This window comes from Biomphalaria glabrata, chromosome 2 (genome assembly GCF_947242115.1).
Source record: "Biomphalaria glabrata chromosome 2, xgBioGlab47.1, whole genome shotgun sequence".
NCBI classification, from domain to species: Eukaryota; Metazoa; Mollusca; class Gastropoda; family Planorbidae; genus Biomphalaria; species Biomphalaria glabrata.
The window spans coordinates 53,242,860-53,256,296 of NC_074712.1; the positions used below are offsets into that span (position 1 = coordinate 53,242,860).

The 13,437-nt window shown below is 39.1% G+C and overlaps 1 protein-coding gene across 11 annotated transcripts in view; it reads right to left on the reverse strand.

Annotated features, from left to right (window-relative positions):
- LOC106077154 (zinc finger MIZ domain-containing protein 1-like) overlaps positions 1 to 13,437 on the reverse strand; it is a 389,001-nt gene that overhangs the window by 191,089 nt on the left and 184,475 nt on the right. The window contains exon 1 of one of the 11 annotated variants that reach the window (XM_056021406.1): positions 1,232 to 1,374. The exons of the other annotated variants lie outside the window; for them this stretch is intronic. The gene's annotated coding sequence lies outside the window, so the exon portion shown is untranslated. Of the gene's footprint in view, positions 1 to 1,231; positions 1,375 to 13,437 lie in introns of those variants that run through there. 11 annotated transcript variants of the gene reach the window in all.

Sequence of the window (13,437 nt, forward strand, 5' to 3'; positions counted from 1 at the left end):
GCTATATTTACATCTTATATCTCTGAAGTGCTATATTTACATCTTATATCTCTGAAGTCCTATATTTATGCAAGATATCCCTGGTCCTATATTTACTTATTTACGAAATATACTACTAATACATTGAAACAAAACAGGTCACTGAAGTCAGTTTAAAAAACAACTCTCTCCACTTCCTACCTAATGCAAAAAAATAGGTTCATTAATCTTGTTGTGGTAGAGAAGGTTCATTGGTTCACGGAGAAGGTTCTTTGGTTCAAAGAGAAGGTTCATTGTTTCAAAGAGAAGGTTCATTGTTTCAAAGAGAAGGTTCATTGTTTCAAAGAGAAGGTTCATTGTTTCAAAGAGAAGGTTCATTGGTTCATGGAGAAGGTTCATTGGTTCAAGGAGAAAGTTCATTGATTATAAGCGAAGGTTCATTGGTTCATGGAGAAGGTTCATTGGTTCAAGGAGAAAGTTCATTGATTCAAAGCGAAGATTCATTGGTTCAAAGAGAACCTTCATTGGTTCAAGGAGAAGGTTCATTGGTTCAAAGAGAAGGTTCATTGGTTCAAGGAGAAGGTTCATTGGTTCAAGGAGAAGATTCATTGGTTCAAAGAGAAGGTCCATTGTTTCACGGAGAAAGTTCATTTGGGTGGTTCAAATAAAATGTTTGCAATTTTACAAGATTTAATTTTGTGGTTCTCTCTATCTGACGGTTAGGTTTATCTGTTGACGATGAATTGAGCAACAGGTTTGAAAGATTTCAGAAATCTCAGATTCAAATGTCGAGTAAGATATTGCAGACTGAAGTGTTAGCTGAAGCTGTCAGTGAGTGATAGTAAGTCAGTATATGTCAGTGAGTCTGTATATGTCAGTGAGTCCATATGTCAGTGAGTCCATATGTCAGTGAGTCCATATGTCAGTGAGTCCATCTGTCAGTGAGTCCATCTGTCAGTGAGTCCATCTGTCAGTGAGTCCATATGTCAGTGAGTCCATATGTCAGTGAGTCTGTATATGTCAGTGAGTCTGTATATGTCAGTGAGTCCATATGTCAACGAGTCCATCTGTCAGTGAGTCCATCTGTCAGTGAGTCCATCTGTCAGTGAGTCCATATGTCATTGAGTCCATATGTCAGTGAGTCCATATGTGTCAGTGAGTTTAAACGTGTAAATAACTGTACACAAAATGTTTCATATTGTAACTGCTGGCATAATAAAAAAATTCTAAAAAAAAAAAATGTCACACATACCAAGTTATATCAGTTATGGTTGGCAGCACTTTAAATATAAACTGATTGCGTCTGATAGAAATACATATCGATGTGGATGGTGTCCATTATTTGCTCAATCTTCTCTTGTAACACCAACAACTAGAAAGTAGACAGCTAGGAGTCCAAGTTGAAGACGTTTAGTAGTCAATTAGAAAACGTCAAATTTCCGTGCTCATACTCACATAATGTACACATACACACACACACACGGTATCAACTACACACTAATAAAGAATGCACACACATTGACAATAATTTAAGTACAAATGAACAGAACGAAGGCAGCTGTAACTAATGCAAGACAGTAAAAGTAAACAAAGACTGGACTGTGTCATTGTCAGGACACACAGTCCCATTATTTGAGTTGGCCATTCAGTTACACTAAGTGTTCTACTTAGTTACAACCCGTCCCATAATGCTTTTCTTTCTGTGATCCTCCCCACCTGTGACGAGATGTTAATTAGTTATTATTTGGCTTGTTTATTTAGGTCTAGGGGAAATTTGATTAATTTTATCCCGCTCACATATAAGATTTTGTACAGGCACACCGCAACTAACAGTAAGAACAGACCAATATCATATGTTTATAAATAAAATAATTTAATAAATGAAAGTTTACAAAGGAAAATAATCAAATAAAATTATAATTAAGAAAATAAAAGAAGGTGCTAATATCTAAAATAACTGCTCATCATGGATTGCTAATTATTGAGTGATTGGAGGAGAAGAATGTTCCTATGTCTGCTACTTATTTTCTTATCTGCTAGCCCGTGGGTCGTCTTCTGGCGGTCGTAGGACTGGCACTCAGAAGGATGAGTCATCCGGCTCTGTCTTAGGACGTCGGCTCGGGGTAGTCTCTATGCTGTAGGCAAGCTGGCTCTAGGGTGAGGCCGCTGCCTGTTTAGCAATAGAGATGGTTGGTGCTGCAGACTAAGTTGTAGTGGGACGATCTCCCAGCTGTGATCTCTAACTCGTAGAGAGCCGTGCTAACGCAACACCAGTTTATCTTCTGCTGCGAAGGTTGCTCTAGTCTGTCGGCTTTAGGCAATAACTATTGGGCAGTGGACAGTTTGGGCCGGGTACTGGGCAGATGATACTGGGCAGTATAGGGCACTGTGGACACTGGGCAATATGTTAGGGCCAAGGACAGTAGGCAATGCCTTCTTGCTAACAGGTATGTAATTGGGGGGGGGGGGGGTGTATCTGGTGTGGTCTGCCTCGGTTTCAGCTTTCTATGGAGATCTGGTAGTTGTAGCAATCGCGTGTAGTAACCAGGGGTAGCAATCAGGGGTAGCAATCAGGGGTAGCAACCAGGGGTAGCAACCAGGGGTAGCAACCAGGCTGGGGATAAGAAAGACAATTAGGAACCTCCTAAAGGTATTGAGCAGGGATTCCCATATGCCTTGCAATCATTCAGATGTAGGCATTGGTATCAATCCCAATAAGGCATTTAAGACAATCATGTATAAAATCTTAAAGCATGCGTATAACTCAATAGCAAACAAAATACAGGTAAGATAACTACAGTAAATGTGTCATCATATAATGTAGGATGATACTAGCTAAGATTCATCCATTAAATGAGATTACGGCAATAAGTAATCAGTTACAGTAAAATGGGGAATGAGCATATTATATACTAAAGGATAAGATGAAAATAAAATATTAGGGATATGGCTACAGTAATAAGTGTTTGATATAGTTAATCAAAATTACATTCATCCAAGGAACTATAAGTTCACAAGGGTGGGAGACATAATAACATGTTTGAGGGATATACAACAGAAATGTGAAATGACTAATTTCACATGGGCTCTGTAAGTTTAGAGCACTGTGATCTAAGTTCTTAGACAGTACTTAGATTCACGAAAGGTTATTGTTTACATCCATCACTAAAATACGGGAATGGAGAAACATAACAAAATCAAATATAATAACTATGGTTTCAAATGTAGACCACAATAGCGGCATTAGTAATACTATATGAAGATATAGTATCGACATAAAATAGTACAATGTATATACATAATAAAGTCATAATGTAATGACGGGGAACGTGGCTGTGTACTAATGTGTACTCACACATTCCTATAATATAAAATAAGCATAATAAAATGTTTACACTTACCCGTTTGTCCCTAATGAAACCTCACAACTAAACTTCCTAACAGAGGAGACTGTATGAATCCTAGCGGGCCTAATTTGGAATGCTTTGGTCTCTCTATATATATAGATGGGACTTTTCGTTTAACGGGTGGGGAAGAAAGCTAGCTGATTTTCTCACATGTATCGATGTACCGGAGATGTCAGGCGTCAGGTCAGATTTATGGTCAATATTCGTTGCCTACCGTGAGAGTAAAGTCTTAAGCGAATATGTATCTGTCCAGCCCGAGTGCAATGCTATTCTTAGAGCGATGTGTATCCTGCGGGGGGGGGGGGGGGGGGGGGTAGGTGTGAGAAGTTATTAGGGCGCGGCGTGTAGCGCGGGTGCAGCGACTTCATAGTGTCACCTGTCCAGCGGTCAATAATTAAAAGTTAGCCCTAGAGAAGCTAGTTAATGTTTTATGTCGAGATTCGTCCCGTGAGAAACGTGCGAGGGGGGATAAATCCTACAAGAAATTAGTTATGGGTGGACAAGAAAATAATTGTTTAAGTTAAAAATTAAAGTTTCTCACGGTTTGCTGGGAAAAACTAAAATGAACTTATGTATGCAAGTTTCGTATCGTCACACCACCCCTAGCGCAATCATTTTCTGGCTGGGTTTTTTTTTTTTAACAAAAAAAAAGGTTTAAACAAATAGTGTGAAGCAATCAGAAATTGACTACATCAGTTCAACGAACACTTAAGTGAAAAGGTTAGTCTTTAAACAGGAGGGGGGGGGAAGTCCACAAATTATTTGCATCGATCTACCTGAAGCGATGTACTGGGTGATGTGGACAACAGAGAAGACGAAGAGAGTGGGGGAGAGAGAGAGAGAGAGAGAGGGGGAGAGATGCACTTATTGATCGTTGTCTTATTTCTCCCTCTGCTCTCAGTTCAAGATCTATGTGGTCTACACGAGACTTGGGACGAGGGTCAACTCTTTAGTGTGACAATTATGGGGAGAAAAACAAGTCGTCACGATCATGAAACGAGAAATAGGGGGGGGGGGTGTGAGGAGAAGATCAAGTCGTAAAGAGCTCACTCTAACACGTGCTATTACAGACATGGGTGAGCTAAGGTAACACACGCCCCAAATAAAACAACCTCAACATTGTGTGTTTTTTGTGTGTAGCACATTCTTCTCTCATTTCTTCTCCAGGACGTCCAGACATTCCACTGCCATCGTCTGGACATTGGTCAGTTTTGTTTTGTTAAGAAACGTTTACTTTTAGACTTTGGTAGTTAGTGTTTGTAAGATATTATATGAAATAAGTGTACATTGTATATTATTGCTGTTTATAACATAACATACGCTGACATAATCGCACTAGACTGGATATCCGAGTAAATCTCGTTAAGGATGCCATTCAGGGCCGGCCTTAGGCATAGGCAAGCTAGGCTATCGCCTAGAGCCTCCAAATGGTCGAGTCCCTGCACAAAACTCAAAAGAAAAAAAAAAACTTTATAGAGAAAAAATTGTGAAACATGCACCATATGTCAAACATAGCAGAACTCTATGTGTACTAGCCTAGCTCTAAGAATCTACTATAATTCAAGATGTATTCACGAATGTTTAGATCTACTTGTTAGACTACATATGTTAGAAGACCTTTGTTTCTTCCTCTTTTGTGAAATGTCGAAATGTAGTTTCTAGTCTGGTGATCATAGATATCCCGCGAATGTGTGTATGTTAGAGAGGCAAATGAATTTAACTTGTTCAATTAGATTTAGACACAGAAAGGGTTTTAATTAATTGCATATTTTTCGGTCTTAATTTTTTGTTTTTCTTTTTCATTTGAGGCCACCCTATTCCTTTCGCCTAGGGCGTCCAACTACCTAAGGCCGGCCCTTTGTGATTCAAAGTAATTCATTCTAATTAGAGACTTCATATACAGCCTACTTTCTCATTGCCTGCCTCAGACCGACACCGTCCATATAGGTCACGGAGGTCACGCGTTGACCACCGCCACGTTTGATTTGTTCAAACAAAGATACTGTTGATGGCGGCTCAGTGAAGTTCGTATCCATGTCAATGTGATGTCCAGTGAGCAGTCTGGTAGCATACAGCTTCACCTCGCCGCCCAGTCACATTATTTCATTGGTCAATACATCGTAGTGGACGCTTGGAGCTCTAGGAATGTGTGGGAGAGCGGGAAGTTAAAAACTCTCTCGTGAACTTGAGAGAGAGAAAAGGGGGGGGGGGGGGAGAAGAAGACGAAGTATTTCAAAATCTCAGGCCATTTTTTTTTTACTGAATTATGAAATTTATTTAGATTTCACAACAAAATTTTTTTTTCTGAAAGTTGGATACTCAAAACAGTGGTGGCGGCCAAATTATTCGACGTATCTTCTTTAAACTTTAGCGCGTAGCTAGATCTTGTGTGTTTTAAAATGTCTATTGATTGTACATCATAGAAATAAATAAAAGTGCTTATATTGACCAGGACAAGGGATTAGCGTGACAAATATTTGAAACGATTTAGTGGCACGAGAAAGTTGTGACTTAGTAATTTTTTTTTAAATTTACCTTTTTCCTTTACCTATCCCTTAGTCTGTTGGACCGTTGAGGCACCAAGCAAGACTCATTGACCGTCTTTCTCCATTCCTCCCTGTCTTTTGCCGTAGTTATAACCTCTTTCAATGACATGCCCGTCCATTCTTTTGTTGTCCTCCCATCGCTTTCTCTGACAGCCTCTTCTTCTTTTCCTGGTACTGTTCCCTGAAGGAAGGTCTTTGCGAGCCCTGAAGATCTTGTGATATGGCCATAGATTGTGAGCTTGCGTTTTTTAGTATAGTTAGCAGGTCATCATGAGGTCCGATCGCTGCAGTAACCCTGTCTCTAATCTCTTGGTTTGTGATGTGATCTTTAAATGTGATAAATGATGATACCTAGGATCCTTCTGTAGCATCTCAATTCCGTTGCTAGGATCCTCCTCTCTAGCTCTGCAGTCAGTGTCCAAGACTCACTAGCATAAAAAAATGTGGCCACGACCAGGGAGCGCATCAGTCTGATTTTGGTACCGAGACTAAGCCTTTTTTTTTTCCATATTATTTTAAGTTTTGAAAGGGCTGCTGTGGAGTGTGCTTTTCGGGCCAATAGTTCGAGTTTCGTTCCCTCATCTGAGACAATAGCTCCGAGGTATTTGAAGCTGCTAACACTAGTCAGCTTTTCACCTCCAATACTGATGCCCCTTTTAAAACCCTGTTGGCTATTGGTCACAATTTGTTTGTCTTTTTGGCATTTATTTGCATACCATATGCTACGAAAGTCTTGTCAATGCGCATCACCAGGTTAGCTAGTTATTTTATCCCTGCTAGGCCATCAATGTCATCTGCGAAGCGCTAGTTAGTCAATCGTCTTCCTCCAATGCTTACAGTGCCTTCATAGCCCTTGAGAGCATCTTCCATTATCCTTTCAAGGAAGATATTGAAGAGTGATGGTGAAAGTAGGCAGCCTTGTCTTACTTTTTTAGGATAAAGAATCTAAAATATTCTCAAATCAAATCTGAATGACTAGCAGTGATGGGAACTGAAAGACTGCATTGTCTCACGGGGCGTGTCGGGAAACACATTTGAGAAGCTCTGCTCTAATAGGTTCACGACACTGTGACAAGAGGATTAATCTTGGTCTAATCCAACAGTCTTATTTTAACAAGGAGTAAACGAAGCATGGCAACATGTGCAGCCAAGCATGACGTCCAGACACCCGCCAGAAGGCAGCCATATTGGGACTGGGTTTCCCTCATTATCTCCCCTCGACACTCCCAGGTAACAAAGTTACAAGACCACCCACACATGCTTTTGATCACACAGACACACACACACAGAGGTGTAGATCTACAACTGTTATGTTACGAAGAACTATGTGGCCGTTTTCATTCAACATTTAAAAAAAAAACTACAAATGGGAATAACGTACGGAACGAAGTTTAAATAGATCGACATTAGGATTGACATGAAATCAAGATACAATCAATCAAATCTCGAGGTTATGAGACTTACTACATTAGGCCTCTATTCAATCTTGCGAATGTCCACATTTCTTTAGAAACTTTCTAGGAAAACCAACAATTCTCGACCTGTATGGTGACAAATATGCACTACGCAAGACAGCAGGGTTTCTGTCCAGGGCTTTTCTAGGGGAGGATTTAAGACTCTCAAGCCCTCACTCAAATGGAGTTTGATGAGGAGGAGGAGGAAAAGGCGCGCCGCCTACCAAACTCAAGCTCGTGGGTTAAAATTTTTTTTTGTTTGTTTGTTCGAAAATGAGGACTTTCAAAGACTTTATTTATTATTAAAATGTATTACTTGATTATGTGGACAACACAATAGTCACGTGACTTGTGTTTTCCAATGATACCGTCACCATGAACTAGGCAGACATTTACTTCAGACTTTTGACCTGTCCTGAGGACACATTTAGTCGAAAAAAAAAAGAATTTGAACCAGGATTCATTGCATTGACAGTCTTGTGATTGTGTTTCGCTAATGTCACTGAGTATTTCTTCCTTCTATAGAACACGTTTAACTCTGAACACTAGAATGTACTGCAACCTACTGCAACTATTGGAATAGACTGATAGACACAGTGTGTGTGTGTGTGTGTGTGAGACAGAGAGAGAGGGGAAGGGGTAGGGCTGTGGACGCACAAAGTCATGGACGCGAGGCCAAACATAAAACAAAACTTGACAGCCGTCAAATTGTATTTCCCAAAAGCGTTGATTGCTGTCTTGATTGTAATGTTGCAATATTATGAAATAGGACACATTTTAGTGCGTGTGTGTGTGTGTGTGTTGTTGTGTGGTTCTAGCCTCGTCTTTTGTGTTGACGCGTGAACCTCTCGATGTGTATCTAAAGTAAGTCAATTAATCGGGACCTCGTAGTATATCTCACCGAGACTCTCTCTATCTCACTGATGTTATCTCATTAGACAGGTAGACTAATGAATGTGTCACGGAGGTCCAGGTAAGACGAGAGAGAAGCGGAGAGACAGAGAGAGAGAGAGACAGAGAGATGGTTGTTAAGGATTAATTTCTTCCAATTAAATTTTTAGTAGAAATAAGCAGCAGCGCCTTGACTAATGGAGAAAATAAAAGAAAAAAAAAAAAGGGGGGGGGGCATAATTAGCGACAAATTAAACAGAAACTATTGAAAAAAATATAATTTTCACTTTCTCAAAAAAAAACAAAAAAAAACAACCTATATAGTTAGCGTGTTTTAAAAGTAAAGTCAATCTTTAATCATTTCATTTTTTTAAATGTCAAAAAAAAAAAAAAGCATAAAAATACTTAAAAAAAAAAGCTTACAAGAAGTGTCATTGTATCAATTAGTTTACATCAGTCATGTCATTAAATTTGTAATAGATCTTGACCAAGAACAATACATCTGTGCGATTAAAAAAAACTATCAATTGTTTTTGTTTGGCGCTATATCATGCTTGTAACTTTCTCTACGCTATGATCCTATGATACTATCACTTAATATAGGGGACACGACAATTCGTTCACTGACATTTCGTTCACCGACAAATCGTTCACGCGACTATTCGTTCACCAGACATTTCGTTCACCCGACAATTCGTTCACGCGACATATCGCTCACGGACTATTCGCTCACAGACAACTTGTTCACCGACAGTTATATATATCAGTGTAAAAGAACAATAACCAAAATCTAATATAAAGAACAAAATAAAAAAAAATATAAATGGAATTTAGACGAATATGGAATAATAATCAAATGACAATAAAAAGAAAAAAAATGGGAAAAGATAAAAAAAATATAATAAATAAAAAGCTGCGTAAAAATGTCCTGCTCAGTTGGAAATCAACAAAGATTTTAAAGTTGAGCGATAAGAAAGTGAATGTTTCTGAAGACCTCTCCAGCTTTATAAGTCAACATCTTGAAAAGCCCATAAGAAAGTAATAAAGATATCTAGGAGGCAGCAAAAATTGAGACCAATCAACAAGGATGTGTCCCTACGTCATACTGCCTACCTTTGTTGTAGGGAAAGAACAGTTGGAAAGGCTCTTGAATTTTTACATGTCCACATACAAACAATGAAATTGAAACAAGAGAATCGCTTTCATAATCGGCACGTACTGCCAAATCAGTGAAGGATCTATCACAGACCCCCACGCAATCCCCAGTTTGTGTACTCTTACAATGTGTGCAGTGAAAGACGTCTTGAGCTTCAGCGACTTCCTTGCACCAACTGATGCTATTAGTAGATCTAATTGTGCATAATCTCCAGGTTCCATCACTCTGTCACTTGTCTTGTCAGGAAGAATTCTCTCCTCACTTTTAATGATTAATTGTTAATCTATTTTTCAAATGAGTTTCAACAACAAGAGTACGGTGAACGTAATAAATATAGACACATTTCGTGGAGTGGAGTTAAAACAGAGACATAACAACAGGGGATTTGTTTTAAATGAATGCCACAACTTATAATACTAATTAAACTAAAATTGAGATTTCCAACGTCCCAATATAAAAGGGCAGACTAGTAATAAAACAAATATTTAGAAAGAGACGCTGCATCGTAATAGAACATGACTGCTACTATAAAGTAACAAAATTCACAGTGTCGCTATCTAAATGTTACCTTCTCTTCTCCCCCCCCCCGCCCCACCAATAAAACATAACATAAGCACAAAACTAGAAAAATCTACACCTGGGGATATAGGCCTAATGGTGGACAAGAGACATGCCTTATTGTAATAACAGAATACAAAGGAAAAGGTTGTTTTTCTTTGTGGGCTTGGTGTTTCCAGTCATAAGAAGCCTCTTGGTGGACACTGTCAAGGAAAGACAACCCAATTGTATTTACCTTTAACGAATGAAGATCTTAGCGGAACGACTATAACATAATGTCAAAGAGAAAAATGTCTGCAGCAATAAGTTTTGATTGTTGAGTGTTTCCTTGCGTAAGGAGCGTCACCTCTGGTAGAGTCGCAGACGGTTTTGCATGGCCCCATTCAAAACCCTGCACTAAGCTGGAAAGCTTATACAACGTAGTCAAGACCTGATAAGTATTAAGAACCACTGAGATAAGACCCAAATTAAACACAACCTCCCAGCAGAAGCACCATACACTCGGCCACCACTGGCCCACAATTATGAACCATAACCTATTCAATAGTGCCAAAAAAATCACCCTGTTCTCAGCAATCTGGACGTGCCATGGAGCAGCAGGTCATGTCGTTTGTTAAAGAGCGAATGAAATGGTGACTCTGAATGCAATGCCTGACATGCTTGTTGGGTACACTGATTTTCTGACAAGGTTCGCAAGATACAAGTGTACAACCTTCCAAAAGTGAACCTGTTTTAGCAATCACGTGACACAATTACTGCACTTACTTCAGGTGTGACAAAAAAAAAAAGAAAGATTCTAGCCCCACCCCACCCCCACCTAGTCACGCCAATAAGCCGTATATCATTGACTTGTTTGATTCCGGAATGGCGCTATCTCGTTACCATGAACGTTTTCTTCACGTGACCCCAACTTGACCCTCGTTTTCGCCTTTATCCATAAGTTATTTCCCTTCACGTAGACCCAGTCCTTGGCAAAAAGGAAAAAAACAACGCCGCACGTTACAAAGATCTTAAGACGTGGCCCTGATCTTTTCAAGATTAACAAGCAGGCGATAGGGTTTTAATTGTATCCCATTGATTGATTGATTCAATGGCGGAGTGAATCATGTGATTCATGAGGGAGATATGACTCTCCTGACAGGTTTGTAAGAGTGAAGTGTTTCTGGTTCTAGTGACTGATTATTACTTCACACTTTAGATTCAATTAGATAGCATAATGTTAGCCTAGCATTAAATAACCCGCTGATTATCACGCACCATGCTGTGCAAACTATGGAACAGTTTTGAACTGGTCTGGAAATATACATATATAGACCGGTATACTTAAATAAATTAATCTTACAAAAGAATGACATTCTGAATTAGTGAATACATCGCTTAAAGAAAAAAATATTTGTGTTCAATATTTTCATTTTTTAAAAATTAAATTAAGAAAAAAATATTTAAAAAAAAAACGATATTTATTCCTCCCTTTTTTTGTATTGTTTAAAAAGCAAAGTGTTCAAGGGAGATGACTATTGACAAGTTGGATCTCTTCAGAGACAATGAGAATGTGGAGATACAAATGAAAGGAAAATCAAAACCAGAGCTGGAGGTAAAAAGAAAACACTCCAAATGTTTCCATCTATTATTGAAAGAACTATTGATTACTGGACATCTTCCTAGTTGTTATACCTCACGAGACTCGACCATTAGCTCGTGTTCTGTGTCAGTCTAACGCTGCAGCTTTGGCAGTGTGATGGAACGAATGGGTCTAAGTCTGTGTTAGTATTATGTCATGATCTTCCCGGCGTAGACTGGATGTGAACTACTTGACGTCATTGTCTTCCTGGCGTAGACTGGATGTGAACTACTTGACGTCATTGTCTCCCTGGCGTAGACTGGATGTGACCGATTTGACGTCATGATCTTCCTGGTGTAGACTGTGTCAAGAGCGTGGAGGTGTAAGATGTGAGATTGTGTGTGTGTTTGTTTATTTATTAGTTGGTGTGTGAATTGTTTTTATCACGGGATTTTCAAGGGGGGACAATTAGGTTTCTAGCGGTCAGTCAAGCAGTTGGAGAGCTGACCTGGTCTGAGTAGGGTGCTGGTGTTTTGTGTATTTCAGAAGAGTTTGCTTTACAAGAGAGTTACGTCCCTTACGGAACCTCAAGTTGTTAAAGATCTTTTAGTTGTTCCTAAGGGCAGGCGTAAGTTAATACTGGAAAACGCCCACAGCTCACCACTGGCAGGGCATATGTCTGTAAAGAAAACAAAACTTCGTATCTACTCTGAATTTTATTGGCCAGGGGTCGACAAAGATGTAAAGCAGTTAGTAAGGTGCTGTGACCCATGTCAGAGAGCAAAAGTTCCAGGGAGAGCTGGTAAAGCAGTGCTGGGGAAGATGGACAGACAAGGTGTACCCTTTAAGAAAATCGCTATAGACCTGGTTGGACCTCTTCCTATGACAGAAAGTAAACATAGATACATCCTAACTATGATAGACACATTCTCCAGATGGCCTGAAGCTGTACCGTTGAGAAATATAGAGACAACTACTGTGATAGAAGCTTTGTATTCGGTCTGCACTAGGATTGGTTTTTCAGAGGCCATTCTCTCAGACAATGGTTCTCAATATGGTTCAGATTTATACACAGAAGTCTGCAAATTCTTCAATGTGAAGATAATCAAGTCCTCGCTATACCACCCGGCCTCGAATGGATGCGTAGAACGCCTACATGGTTCACTTAAGAGCATATTAAGAAAGCTGTGTTCTGAACGATCTAAAGATTGGGACAAATACTTAGCCTCGGCATTATTCGCTATAAGAGAACTGCCCAACGATACAACAGGATTTTCACCCTACGAACTTGTATTTGGAAGAAAAATTAGAGGGCCGATGGCAATTTTGAAGAAACTTATGACCAAAGAAAAAGAAGTTGACACTAATTACACTAACTTGTTTGAATATCTTGAGGAATTAAAAGAAAGACTACAAAGCACAGCTAAGATTGCATGTGATAATGAAGACATAGCGAGGCAAGAACAAAAACGACTATATGATAGAAACACTGTAAAAAAAAGTTTTGATACAGGAGAAATGGTATTAGTGTTGAAACCAAAAAAGGGAGATAAGATCAAATTATATTGGGAAGGCCCGTACAAGATAGAAAAGAGGTTATCAGACTTAAATTACATAGTAAAGAAAGGAAACAAATCAAAGATATTTCATGTAAACAGATTAATCAAATATTACACCCCAGTTGAAGCATCAAGTAACAATGTTGCCAACAGTAGCTGTAAGAGTAACATTTTGTCTGCTGCATTTATTGGAGTCGTTGATGAATATGACCATGATGAAACAGGGCAAATCATTGATAATGAAATAGAAGAATTAAAACTACCGGAAATGATCCATGGAAATGGAGAAATAAACCAAAGGGCAATAACCATTAATAAAGACTTAA